The sequence below is a fragment of the Narcine bancroftii genome, chromosome 4, assembly GCF_036971445.1.
Source record: "Narcine bancroftii isolate sNarBan1 chromosome 4, sNarBan1.hap1, whole genome shotgun sequence".
Taxonomy (NCBI): Eukaryota; Metazoa; Chordata; class Chondrichthyes; order Torpediniformes; family Narcinidae; genus Narcine; species Narcine bancroftii.
The window spans coordinates 119,874,234-119,888,421 of NC_091472.1; the positions used below are offsets into that span (position 1 = coordinate 119,874,234).

The window sequence follows — 14,188 nt, forward strand, 5'->3', positions numbered from 1 at the left end:
AGCTCAAAGCATCTCTTCAGTACATTTCCTCGGCTAACCCATCGCACCTCTGTGTGATAGGGCATGTCTCCGTATTCTGACCCTAACTCCTCCAGAAAGGACTTGAACTGGTGGTGATTTAAACCTTTGGCTCTTATGAAGTTAACTACTCAAGTTACAGTGTTCATAATATGCTCCATTTTCAAGGCTTTGCCACACAAGGCTTCCTCGTGGATTATACAGTAGTAAACTGTAAGCTCACTTGCATGATTCTCCCGCATCTTCTCCCGAATCCTGCCCACCAATCCACTTTTCTGACCCCACATCGCGGGCGCACCATCTGTCGTTAGTCCCACAAGTTTATCCCAAGGCAGCATCATTTCATTGAGACATTTGGACACCTCCTCGAAGATTTCTTTTCCTGTGGTTGTGCCATGCATGGATTTTAATCCTAAAAGTTCCTCTGTAACGGAAAGTTTCGTGTCCACTCCACGGATGAATATTGATAGCTGGGCTGTATCTGATGTGTCGCTGCTCTCGTCTACAGCAAGTGAGTATACCATAAAATCTTTCCCCTTCTCCTTCAGTTGTTCTTATAGATTAGTAGTAAGCTCACAAGCACGCGCAGCCACGGTGTTTCTGCTTAGGCTCACATTTAAAAACGCTTGCTTTTTATCTGGGCAAATGACATCGCAAACTTTGAGCAGGCACTTTTTAACAAACTCTCCCTCTATAAAGGGCCTGGCTGATTTGGCGATCTCTGTGGCCACAATAAAACTAGCCTTTACAGCAGGCTCACTTTGGGATTCTGCTTTGGTGAAGATAGTTTGCTGTAAAACCAGACTTCTTTTCATCTCCTCCACCTTCTGGAGCTTTTGCTTCTCGTTTAGATCCTTATACCTGTCCTGGTGTTTCGTTTTATAGTGTCGTCGTATGTTATATTCTTTAACTACAGACACGCTGGCTCCACACACAAGACAAACAGGTTTGTCTTTTAAAATGATGAACATATAGTCTGCCTCCCACCTGTCTTGAAAGGTCCTGTTTTCTGTCTTTCGTTTGGCCATTTTTCATAAGGGGTTTATTACATGTGAGTTAGGCGACAGGTGGCAGGTGCATGCTCTATACTGGCGCGGCGGCCAGTGGGCCAGCTCTAATACATATTTGACATGATCTTGTGGGCCAAATATAATTATATCACGGGCCAAATTTGGCCCACGGGCCTGAGTTTGTCATTTGTGCTCTAAACTAAATAATAATAACACTTACCTACACAGAATCAGTGAATCTTTGCTGTACTCTTTATAACAAATATAGGTAAAGAGACAAATACTCTATAATACCCCAGCTGTATTCAAATCGTCTTGCTTTGAAGGGCAACATACCATTTTCCTCTCTAACTGATTGGTGCCCCTGCATGACTCCTTTCTGTGACTAGCGAACAAGAACACCTGAGTCTATTTGAACATCGACACTTCCCAATCCAACAGCATGTAAATCATTTGCAACATACAACTTTTTTTCCCCCACCAAAGACAGCTGCTTCCCGTTTCTGACTGTCCACTTGACTTCCCAGTCATTTTCTTTTCACATGTTATAGAAGCTCTTAGAGTTCACTTTTATGTTCCCTGAAAGTTTACCCATAATCTATTTTAAGGTATCTTTGAAGGGTTAGAAACATGGTGAATTCAACATATTTTAGCACCATGAACAGCAATGTGATAATGAATGTGGAATAAACACTGAAGGTAACTGAGATAATGTCAAGAGAGCAGTGGGGTCTTAGTTTAGTGTCTCATCCAAAAGACAGTGCCTTCACCAGTACAGCAACCCCATCACCACTCCCAGGACTGCACTGAAGTTTCAATCTGGATATTTGACTTGAATCTTCAACTTTTGGCTCAGAAAATAAAGAGATCAATTGCCTGAAATCTCAGTTTTTAGTATTTATTTTCTTAAGAGATAGGAGGAAAAGGTGGCCAGTTTTAAGAATTTTATATATTAGGACCATTCCAACATGTAGCAGGTGTAATATATTTAAATGCTTTCTTGTGATATCAACGGCTGCCAGCAACATGCAAGGGCTGATCTCACTGACTGCAAAGGTCAAGGTATGTTGATTCTTTGCAGATTTTTGGTGATAAATGGGCACATTTTAACCAATAGTTCTTTGTTAAAGCATATTTAGAATGCCCAAACTTCATTTAGTTGCTCAAGTGGAATAAAAACCGATGCATGCCATCAAGATGCATCACCTGGAGCAACTTTTAAAGCAATATGTGTTATCCAAGTGTTTTCACAGGCTAAAGAAGCAGACTCAGAAGAAGCTTCCAGGGCCTGTGTTAACTCTCTTTAAAGCTCAACTTTCCCACTTGCCTTTTCTCACTGAGCTACTAATTATTTTTCTTCACAAATAATTATCCAAGTCATGAATGATTGGCATTGCCCTCTCATCCAGAGTTGATCTAAGCCCTGTGTACGTCCCTTTGCTGGACACACCACAAAACACTTCACAGTCAACAAAGTTCTGATGTTCTTCAGGTGGCGCCGCTGTTCTAATGCTCCTAGACCTCAGCACAGTTTTCAATGCCATCAATCACGCTATTCTGATAGACCGTCCCCAGCAGGTCGGCATCAATGGCGTGACCCTGAGCTGGTTCAAATCTTACCTCACTGACAGGGCTTTCACGGTCAACATGGGCAACTACACATCAGCCTCAGCCAACCTCTCCTGTGGGGTTTCGCAAGGATCCATCCTTGGTCCCATTATTTTCTCACTGTAAATGCTCCCCCTTGGCCATATCATGCAGAAACATGGCATTTCTTTTCACTGTTACATTGATGACACCCAGCTCCACTTCCCCCTAAAACCAGATGACCAGTCAAAAACCACCAACCTCATCAACTGTCTGGAAGATATAAAATGCTGATGGCCATAACTTCCTCCAACTTAATGAGACAAAATCTGAGGTCATCCTATTCGACCCCATAATTTCACCAAAAAGTTACATGACTCCCTAGATAATCTATCCACTCTTATTAAACTCCACATTCAATTTCTTGGGGTGCTATTTGACCCTGCCTTCAAATTTGACAAACAGGTTAACGCTGTGGTGAAGGCCTGCTTTTTCCAGCTCTACACTCTCTCTCTCTCCCCCTCTCTCTCTTTCTCTCTCTCTATATATATATGAAGAACTTTTTAAACTTTATTTATTTAAAGAATCATTAATAGTATTACAAAGTACGTTACATAAAGAAAATTTTATGAATATACATTAAAAATATAATAAAATTTAAAAAAAACTTAAAAAAATTAAATCCCCACCCCCTCCCACCCCATCAGCCAACTCTCTTAAGGAGAGCTAAAAATATATAAACACAAACTAAAAATATATAATAAATCAAAATATATCTAGATGCATATATTCCAAATATGGTAACCACTTATTAACAAAAAAAGAATAATTGTCATGTAGATTATATGTAATTTTTTCCATAACAATACAAGCTTTCAGTTCATGATGCCATCGCATTATATTAATCACTATGTTATCTTTCCATGTACTTGCTACACATTTTTGAGCTACTGACAATGCTAAATATATAAATGCAATTTGAAATTTATCCAACCCTAATCCCTTTAAAGGAACCATATAACCCATTAAAAAAAATAGGTGGATCTAATGGTAACTTAAAATTATATAATTTTTCCAAAATTAATTTAATTTCATCCCAGAATGATTATACATACACACAAGACCAAATAGCATGTAAAAAAGTTCCAATACATACACCACATCTAAAACAAGAATCCGAATTACTAAAACCATATTTTTTCAATTTCTCTGGTGTTAAATACAATTGATGTAGAAAATTATAATTAACCATTCCATACTGTGCATTCATCAATTTAATAACAGTATCATAACACATATCTGCCCAATAATCTTCAGGAAAAACAAAAGCTAAATAATTTTCCCATTTAAGTTTAGACTTCTCCCATTCCAACTTATCCATATTATCTTGTAATACTTGATACATAACAGAAATATAACCCCTTTTTGGTATAGAAGAAATCAAAGACTCAAATTCCGTCAATACAGGTAAAATCATGTCTCTACCATACATATTTTTCACCAAAGATCGAAGTTGATAATAAACAATTAAAGAATTTTCAGCAATATCAAAATGCTCTTTCAATTGATTAAAAGAAAGAAACTGACCTTCTACAAAACAATCCTGTAATGTTTTTATACCCTTAAAATCCCAACTCTTTAAATGACTATTAAACATTGAAAAAGAAATAAGTTGATTATTATATAATGGAGTTAAAATTGACAATTTACCTTTTGATCCTAAAATCTTATTTTTTTTAATCCATAATTTTAACAAATGTTCTAATATCAGCATATTATATTCCCTCAACAAATTTACATTCCATCGAAATATAAATTGATGCACCTCAACTTCAGGAATACAGGCCTTCTCAACTTTAGCCCAACTTGGAGGCTGGTCTAAATCCATCAATCTACTAATAAATTTCAACTGGGCTGCTTCATAATAATTCTTAAAATGAGGTAATTGAAGCCCACCTAACACATACTTCCAAGTGAGTTTATTTAATGCTACCCGTGATAATTTACCTTTCCATAAAAATTCTCTCATAGCTTTATTTAAATCCTGAAAGAAATTCTTTGTAAGAGAACATGGTATTGATTGAAATAAATATTGAATATGAGGAAAAATATTCATCTTAATACAATTAACTTGACCAATTAAAGTTAATGGAAAATCTTTGCACTTAATTAGATCTGCTTTTATCTTTTTTAATAATGGAACATAATTTAACTTATATAAAGAGTGATATTCAGTGTTTACAATTATTCTTAAATATTTAATTTTATCAGACCAATTCAATTTTATAATATTTTATACTCTGAATAATATCCTTCTCCAACTGATAAAATTTCACTATTATCTCAATTAACTTTAAATCCAGATAATGTTCCATAATGTAATAAACATTCCAGCAAATGTGGCAATGATTGTTCTGGGTTTGTTAAATATATCAAAACATCATCTGCAAATAATTTAATCATATACTCTTCATCCATAACTCTCATCCCTCTTATCTGTTCATTCTGCCTTATTGTTTGAGCTAACAGTTCAATAGCCAATCCAAACAGGGCTGGTGACAATGGACAACCTTGTCGAGTTAAGCATGTCAATTTAAACGATGATGAAACTTGACCATTTGTCACCACCCTAGCAGTCGGATTCGCATATAAAGCTTTAACCCAACCAATAAAAAAGGGCCAAATTAAAACTTCTCCAGTACTTTAAATAAAAAAATCCCATTTGACCCTATCAAAGGCTTTTTCCTTATCAAGTGCAACCATCAAGGTGGTTGGGCTGCTGTCGATATGCATTGACCTAACTAATCAATCAAAGAATATTATCTGAAGCATTTCTATTTTTAATAAAACCTGTTTGATCAACATGTATCAATTTAGGTAAATACTTAGCAAGTCGATTTGCTAGCATTTTTGCTATTATTTTATAATCAACATTCAATAGAGAAATAGGTCTATACAAAGACACTTTCAACGGGTCTCTATCTTTTTTCAGGATTACAGTAATTAAAGTACTAGAACAAGATTCTGGTAACTCATGTTGTTCATTCGCTTGTTGTAATACCTCCCCAAACACCGAAGATAAATCTTCATAGAAAGTTGTATAAAATTCCACTGAAAACCCATCATCACCTGGTGACTTTCTGTTGGGCATTTCCAACATAGCCTTAATCTCTATTTCTGTAAACGGAGTTTCCAGATCCATAACATCCTCCTCTTCTAATGCTGATAACGTTAACTTAGATAAAAATGAATCAATAGAACCATTATCCTGTTTCCCCTCAGAAATATATAATTTTTTATAAAATGAATAAAACTGGTCATTAATTTCCTGAGTTTATAAGTAACTGTTGAATTCTTTTTTACAGCATTAATAACCCGTGAAACCTGTTCCTTCTTTAACTGCCATCCAAGTACTTTATGTGCCCTCGCTCCCAACTCATAATATCGCTGATTAGATCAATTAATTAAACATTCAAATTGATAAGTCTGCAACGTATTATAACGCAATTTCAATTTAGACAAAGCCATTTTTTTTTATCTTCTGTCACTTCCTTCTGAAATTTCTTCTCCAGTTCATCAATTTGCTTTTCTAGTTCAAAGCTTTCAGCCATAAACTGTTTCTTAACTTTAGTGGTATAGCTAATAATCTGCCCTCTTAAATAAGCTTTTAATGCATCCCATAACACAAAACGACCTTTTACTGGGTTAGTATTTTCAGACAAAAAAAAAATCTGTTCTTTAACAAAAATAACAAACTCTGGTTTGTTCAACAACATTGTATTAAATCTCCATCTATAAGATGAGCGTACCACTTCTGAACTTACATAAGAAAAAAATAATAAAGAATGATCTGATATAACCCTGTTTTTATATTCTGCCTATGATACCCTTCCTTGTAAATGTCCCGATATTAAAAAAAAATCTATTCTAGAAAATTAATCACGTCGAGACGAATAAAAAGAAAAACCCTTCTCCAAATATCCACTAAATTTAAATCCTTCATCAAGACCCCAATTTGTGTCGCCATCTTTGATTTCTTTATACTTTTTTGGTATCTGTCCAACAAAGGATCCAAGACACAGTTAAAATCTCCCCCAACTAAAATATTTTCATTAGCTTGATTTAATAACAAAAATGCATCCGAAATAAAACACTCATCATCCACATTAGGTGCATAAATATTAAGCAAAGTCCAAAAATCATTAAACATTTTACAATTCACCTTTAAAACCCTTGCAGATTTCCCTTCCATAGCATGCAACTCAAAAGACAAATTCTTATGAATTAGAATTGCTACACCCCTTGCCTTAGAATTAAATGAAGAAAAAAACACATGCCCAACCCAATCTCTTCAATTTCAAGTGTCCTTTTTCAGTCAAATGTGTTTCTTGTAAAAAAGCAATATCAACTTTCATTTTCTTAATATAAGCCAAAACTCGCTTTCGCTTAATCAGATTATTCAACCCCTGAACATCAAAAGTTGCAAATTTGAAACTAGACACCTTTACAAACTAACAATATAATCACTTATTACAAAGTATCGCTCCCCCTTCTAATAAATGAAAACCACTCACCCTCCCCTAAATATTTTTTAAATATATAAAAAAGATTTTAATTATTCCCTCCCCCCCAAAAAGACACTACCCAAAGGTAGTAACACCCTAAAAATCTGGATGTGGTAAACCCCACTAGTGGCAGATGACTATCAATGATTTCAGTGCCATCCACCCCCCACCCCCCAGCCAGAGATACATCATTCATATTAATACAATTCAGTACTGTAAATATATTCAGCCCAATGACTCCATTCCCAATGATTGTTTTTGGTCTTCAATGTCAATAAGACTTTGTGTTAAAATCTCTTTCTTTCCATTTTTCCCATTCTTTCCATTCTGCTCATTTCCATTTCCACTTGCCCTCTTTTTGGGTGACGATGGTGGAACTCTTCCATGTCCACATAAATCTGGTAATGAATTAGCAAAAATTAATGCATCCTGATCATTCTCAAAAAATTGAGATTGAAAGTTACCATAAAAGACCTTTAACACAGCAGGATATCAAAAAGCAAATTTATAACCCTTCCGCCACAGTACTTCTTTAGCCGTATTAAACTCCCGTCAATGCCTAGTAATTTCTTCATTCAAATCTGCATTAAAAAAATACTCTATTATTTTGAATCATTATTGGAGATTGACTTTGTCTTGCCTTCTGTACCGCCTTCTATAATTCCTCTGTCTTGATAGTTCAGGCACCGAACTAAGACCGCTCGTGGTGGTTGTCCCGGTAACGGTTTCTTTCGTAATGCTCTATGTGCCCTCTCCAATACTAGACCTCCCGAGAAAAACTCTTTACCCAATACTTCAGGGATCCAATTCTTAAAAATTTTTATTGGATCAGAGCCTTCAATGTCTTCCACAATTTTCACGTTATTTCTCCGACTTTGATTTTCCAATGAGTCAATTGTTTTCAGTAAGTCTTCTGGATTCCCCAATCCACAAACAAATCTTCCACTTTCTCTATTTTTTCCGTATTACGTACAACTTGATCTTTACATTCAGAAAAAGCTGTTTCAATTTTTTAAAAATTTTCTTGCACTCTATCCACCAATTTAATACATTTATTGACATCCTTCTTAAGTGTAGACATATCTTCAGACATATTAGATATTTTAGTTGTCACTTCCAAAAATCCTTGAGTCATTTGTTTAGATATATTGTCCATAAACAATCCCTTCCAAAACTGCACAGACTTAATTCCAGATTCCAGTTCCACATCTTGAGGCCTACCTTCTCTAGATTCCACCTCCAATTATTTCTGTGAACTGCTCATTAAAGGTAAGTCCTCTTTTTCTTCCAGCATTGTTGGGCCCTACCCAGTGTGGCTGTCGGTTTGTACACCCGACGGCGGCACCCTGACCACGTCGGGACGTCACCGCTCAGGTTCCCCCACAGCCCACACATGGTCCAATAGTTCATGGACCCTGGAGGCACTGCGCATGCCCAGCAAGGCCAGAGACCATGCAGAGGCAGTTTCCAATGCCATTCTGCACGTCCCCGGTTCACCCGACGGCAGCACGGGCTCAAGGGCCCTTCTCTCTGCCAGGTCGCCCGCGCATCTGACATCGCGAACGTGCGACTCAACCCCGGCCAAACTCGTCAATATGCCGGCGCCATCTTGTGGAGACGAGGTCGGCGCCGGTGGGGTACACAGCCTGGCAGGAGTTCTCTGTGCCTTGGAGGTTCCAAACGACAATTCCGTGGCTTCAGCTGGACAGGTAGGCCTCAATTCTTCAGCATTTTTAAAATGTAATTTCTTCTGTAATTGAGCTTTCGTTTTTTTTAATATTAGTCGCCATTGTGAGCCAGTAGTGTTCCCAAAAATAAAAACACAACTTTTATTCACTTAGATAAAGTTTAAAGACGGGTGCTTAAAAAACTGGCTGAGGAGGAGTAGGATTGCACGCCATCTTTCCACGCCCCCATATATGAAGAACTTGAACATGAACTTGAATTCTCAATTTATTCTCCACATATTCCTATTGATTCCCCCCCCCCCCCCATTAGATTCTACCCATTATCTACACACTGAGCAACTTTCAATTAATCTACCAACCTGCACACTATTTGGGAGGTAGGAGGATACGGGAGCATCCTAGGAAACCCCACGTGGCCACAGGGAGAATGTGCAAACTGACATGCAGTCTGTGACTTTGCGTGAAGCCTAGAACTTCCATTTATCAGCCTTGTCTTACAATGTAGGGCATGACTCTGATTTCAAATTAAGTGAAGCTACATTACATGACCTCCCTGGAGCCATAACAGCTCCCAACCTTGATCAAAGCCTTTGCAAATGACCCCAGAAGTACTTACTCAAAACGACCAAGCATTCTTTGAGCATTAGTCATTGAAGTTCCAGATCTGGCAGCACAATAGGAAGTGAATTGATTAGCCTCCTGATTTAAAAAAAATAAAAGATCTGCACGTGGGTTCTAATTGTGGAAGAATTGGGTTGGTCATTTCCTACCAGAGACCGATGTTCTGATGAAGCTGGTAGGTCACACTCTTCTCGCCTGGGTCAGAGTCGTTGGACTTTTAGTTTCCTTCAGCAATGTAACTGTTGACAGCAAGTTCCTGCATCAGAGACAGGAAGTCAACAGCCCAAGCCATCCATTTATTTCTTCATGATTGAAGAAGCATTATGCATGCATGCAACAACAACAAAATGCATTCAAGGAGCAAAGAGATCCATTAGGGCACTCGCTAATTGGCAGGGCAGGAAAAGCCCACAGCAAAAACTTCCTGTTTCCAACCCCAGCTCCTGAAGTCAGGCAAAGCTACAATTGGTCACAAATAGGAACAGATCTGGTTTGGTGGGAGAAGTTTAAATCCACAAGCACCTTTTCTTTGAGTTTGCTTAAACCCTTAAAGGGCCATTCCAATTTCTAGTTATCTTGTTTGTCGCATTTATTTACGCAGCATCTCTTGAACATCTCAGGGTGCTCTGCAACCAGTGGTATTCATCTACTGGTTGCTTGTAGAAAGACCCAACCAAAAATTTGCACAGAGTAAAGAGGTGGAAAAGAGCCAAAGTTCCTTTTGGTGACAATTATTGGGCAGATATCAGTAGCAAGGCCTTATCTCTTCAGTTAATAGAACTCTAGGGCCATTGAATGCTACAGCACAGAAACAGGCCCTTCAGCCCATCTAGTAGCACCAAACTATTATTCAACTTGGTCCCATTGACCTGTACCAGTACCATGGCCCTCTTATCCCTCCCATCCAGATACCTATCCAAATTTCTCTTAAATGTTGAAATCAACACCTCATCCACCCCCTCTGCTGACAGCTCGTTCCATATGCTCACCACTCTCTGAATGAATGAAGAAGTTTCCCCTGATGTCACCTTTCACCCCTAACCCATGCCCTCTCATTCTTGTCTTGGAAAATGCCTACTTGCTTTTACCCTAACTGTCCACCTCTTAATTTTGTATTCTTCCATCCAATCTCTCCTCATTTTCTGACACCCCAGGGAATAAAACCATCTGATATTTATATATGAGTTTTAGACAACTTGCCTGGAAGGCAAGCTTCTGACAGTTCAACATCTTGGGGTACATGGTGTCGTGTACACAAAATGCGCCAGATTTATTTTCCTTTGGCCATAAAGGCACACAGAGAGGCACCTCTAGTTCAGCGCCCCTATCGAGATGAGAATGAGAGGAAATGAGAGCCTCTTCAGAGACATTGAGCAGGAGGTCATCATTTAAAAATGTGGTGAATGTCTTCTTGCAGAATGTGGCAAATCTCTGAAATTCTCTACCCTCAGAAAGGAGAGATGTCAGAAATAGGCTATTACAGTGTCAGTAACCCAGGTTTAGAATCTGGCACAGTCTGTAATGAGTTTATACATTCTACCTGTGACCTGTGCGGGTTTTCTCCAGTATTCCAGAGAGTGGTGGGTGCCTGGAATGCATTGCTGGAGGCAGTGGTGGAGGCCGGTTCAAAAGAGACATTAAAACTACTCTTAGAGAGGCACATGGATGTAAGAAAAATGGAGATTTATGGAATGTGAGGGAGGGAGTGGTCTGCAAAATATTGTGAGCCAAAGGGCCTGTTCTGTGCTGTAAAGTTCTGTTCTTTTTTTTAATGATACAGCCTGGTGCATGAAACTTGTGCCACCCAATTACATCCAATTAACCTACCAACCCTGAATATTTTGGAGGAAACCGGAATACCGGGGAAAACCCACACAAGCCACAAGGAGAATGTACAAACTTCTTACAGACAGCGCCAGATTGAAGGCGGTTGGTTACACTAACCACGCCGCCTCTGTTCCATACTCCATGGCTGCAGAGGCTGGGTTGATAGATTTTGGAAAGATGAGGGAATTGTGGGCTATGGAGAACTGTTAGAGTAGAGAAGATGAGACTGTAGCTGATCAGCCATGCTGATATTGAACGGCAGAGAAGGTGCGAGGGTGTCTCCTATTTTGTTGCATTTATTTGTTTGCACTGGCGTTTTTTTTCGATCGATAACTCTAAGGTGAGTCTGACTTGCAGCAACTTTCAGCCAGCTGGGTTTTCAATGTAATAAAATATTCCAAGGCCCTTCACTGGAATATGACACTGAAAATATTGCTGAGATACCTTGGTGTCTACCACTGCATTGTGGCAAGAGTGATCTCTGCCTACTCCTTTATTCACTAAAACGTTCAGGTTGTTTTAAACCAGCAATCATAGTTTTACAACAAAGGGTTGGACTTTCAGGACTGAGACAAGGTTGGTGATCCCTCAGAAGCTCAGTCACTCAATATATTCATCAGAGAGACCAATAGAATGCTTGATATTAAAGGAATTAAGAAACAGGAAGTGGGTGTGAGAAAAGCCAGCGGCCATCTTAATGGATGGGAGAACAGGTGTGAGGAGGCAAGTGGCCTATTTCTGCTTGTGTCTCGTATCCGCTTGTTCTTGCACTGATGAGTCCTTAATTCACATTTAATTTGTGACTCATTGAAGTTTAGGTCCTTGTTTTACTGTGATTTATCAAAGCAATTGATTGGCCACTCTTGGTAATGATCTCTGTGGACAAAGGCAGAAATGGCTGCCGTGCCCAGGAGGTTGTCATCAGGTGTGTGTTCCATGCCAGACCAATGCCAGATGAGCCAGGTCGATTCACAGCTAGACGCACCCAGGTCAAACTCCCAAGTCATCAACCAGCTGACAAGCAGAAATGCTTTAGTTTAGTTTGCCATTCTGTTCAGTGTAGACCTCATGGACAGTAGGGTCTCATTCGGTGCTGGACTGTTTACCAGCAGACAGCAAAACATTTGTGCAAAAATTATGCATTGAGGGGAAAGAGAAGGAAAAGGGGAAGAATGGGGCCAGAGAGATCAGCATGAGCAAGGGAGGGAGGCAGAATAAGAAAACAATGGGGTAGGTTACTGGAAAATTGAGAAGTCGATGTTGAGGCCGTCTAGTTGGAGACTGCCGAGATGGAATACAAGGTGCTGTTCTTCCAATTTGCATGTGGTCACATAGTAGCCAAACATTGGTCCATAGACATAGCCTATGGGAAGTGGAATTCAAGTATCTGGCCCCTGGGAGATCTAGGCTGTTGCAGTAGATGGAGTGAAGGTGCTCAACAAATCGATCTGGTGTTGAATTCGGTTAGCTCTGCCCCATCAAGAACTGCCTTGAGCTGGAACATCTAACAATGATGGTGAGCAGTCAGTATGACACCGCCACCCTCACTGAAACTGTTGCCAAGGGAGCAGGTTACTAGGTTGGCTGCCATGTAGGATTTCATTATGACCTCAGCAGGGTCAGGCTTGTCTTGTGATGTCACAGCTTGACCTGTGATTTAGATATACATACACCCCCGGTACATTTCGAATGGTGGGAGAAAGCTGGAGCGCCCTGGAAAAACCCACGCAGACATGGGGAGAACGTACAACTTCTTACAGGCAGTGCGGGATTCTCACTCTGCTATTGTTGATCATCCCTTCAACTGAGCTGTAAGCTCTCCAGTTCCCTCCCTAAACCTCTAGTCCTGATTGCTGTCACTGAAGGCGTTGCACTAACTGCTACGCTAACTCTGCTTGTCACTGCTTGACTCGTGATATTACAGTGACCCATCCATCTATGGCTACCTCCTTATTGTGGCCATACTTGGCAAAAGCCTTTGACTTCAGTCATGTGGAATATGAATTAAGTGACTAGTTGCCATGGTTTCCCTGGGACCATAAGCCAGGGATTTTATGTGAGTGCAAAGGGCGGAGAGATGATAGGTTCCATACTCTGCTCCCTTGCCTGGGCTCAAGATGATTCTAAATAGCCTCCTGTTTGCTGAGACACCACAAAGTCATAGAGTCACACAGCAAGGAAAAAAGCCCACCGGCCCAACATACCCACACTGTCTGAAAATGTCCCACCTGTCTATATTATGCCCTCATCCCTCTAAACTCATCCTATCCCTCCAAATGTGTCCTGAATATTACAATGGTACGCCTGTTCCACATCCTCTATGTAAAAATGTTACCTCTCACCCCCCCCATCCCACCCCTGCCCCCACCCCCCACCTTAAGTCTCTGATTCTTGATTCCCCTACTCTGGGTGAAAGACTGTGTGTTCACCCAATGTATTCCTCTCATGTTTTGGACACCTCTATGAGATCACCCCTCATTCTCCTGCGTTTCAAGGAATAAAGCCCCAGCTTGCTTGACTTTGGGTTCTGGGGTTGGAAACTCAGTTACTCAAGCCTGGTATGACTGGGCAGAACCCTCAGAGAGCATTGAGAGACCACACTGAGATCAAATCCTTGAGATCAAGGATGCCAATCATCCCAGAGGGTCCTGGCTGTGACTAAACAAAAATACATTGCCTGCAAGTATGTAATACTGGCCCTTTCAAGCAAAAAACAATGAAAATGTACATATAAGTTCAGCAATCAATTCAGAAGGCAAACAGTATGTTGGTCTGTATTATAAGATGATTCGTGTATTGGAGGAGCAACATCTTTCTCCCATTATATAGAGACTTTGAGAAAGTTATATATTGATGGTCTCTGTAATCATGG

The 14,188-nt window shown here is 39.6% G+C and overlaps 1 long non-coding RNA gene across 1 annotated transcript in view; it reads right to left on the reverse strand.

Annotated features, from left to right (window-relative positions):
• LOC138759937 (uncharacterized) overlaps positions 1-12,900 on the reverse strand; it is a 30,326-nt gene extending 17,426 nt beyond the window's left edge. Inside the window, exons 1-2 of the long non-coding RNA XR_011355250.1 lie at positions 9,639-12,900; positions 9,485-9,532 (exon numbers count right to left, since the gene is read on the reverse strand). This is a non-coding gene — a long non-coding RNA (uncharacterized lncRNA). The remainder of the gene's footprint in view (positions 1-9,484; positions 9,533-9,638) is intronic.
• Between the last annotated feature and the right edge of the window lie 1,288 nt (positions 12,901-14,188).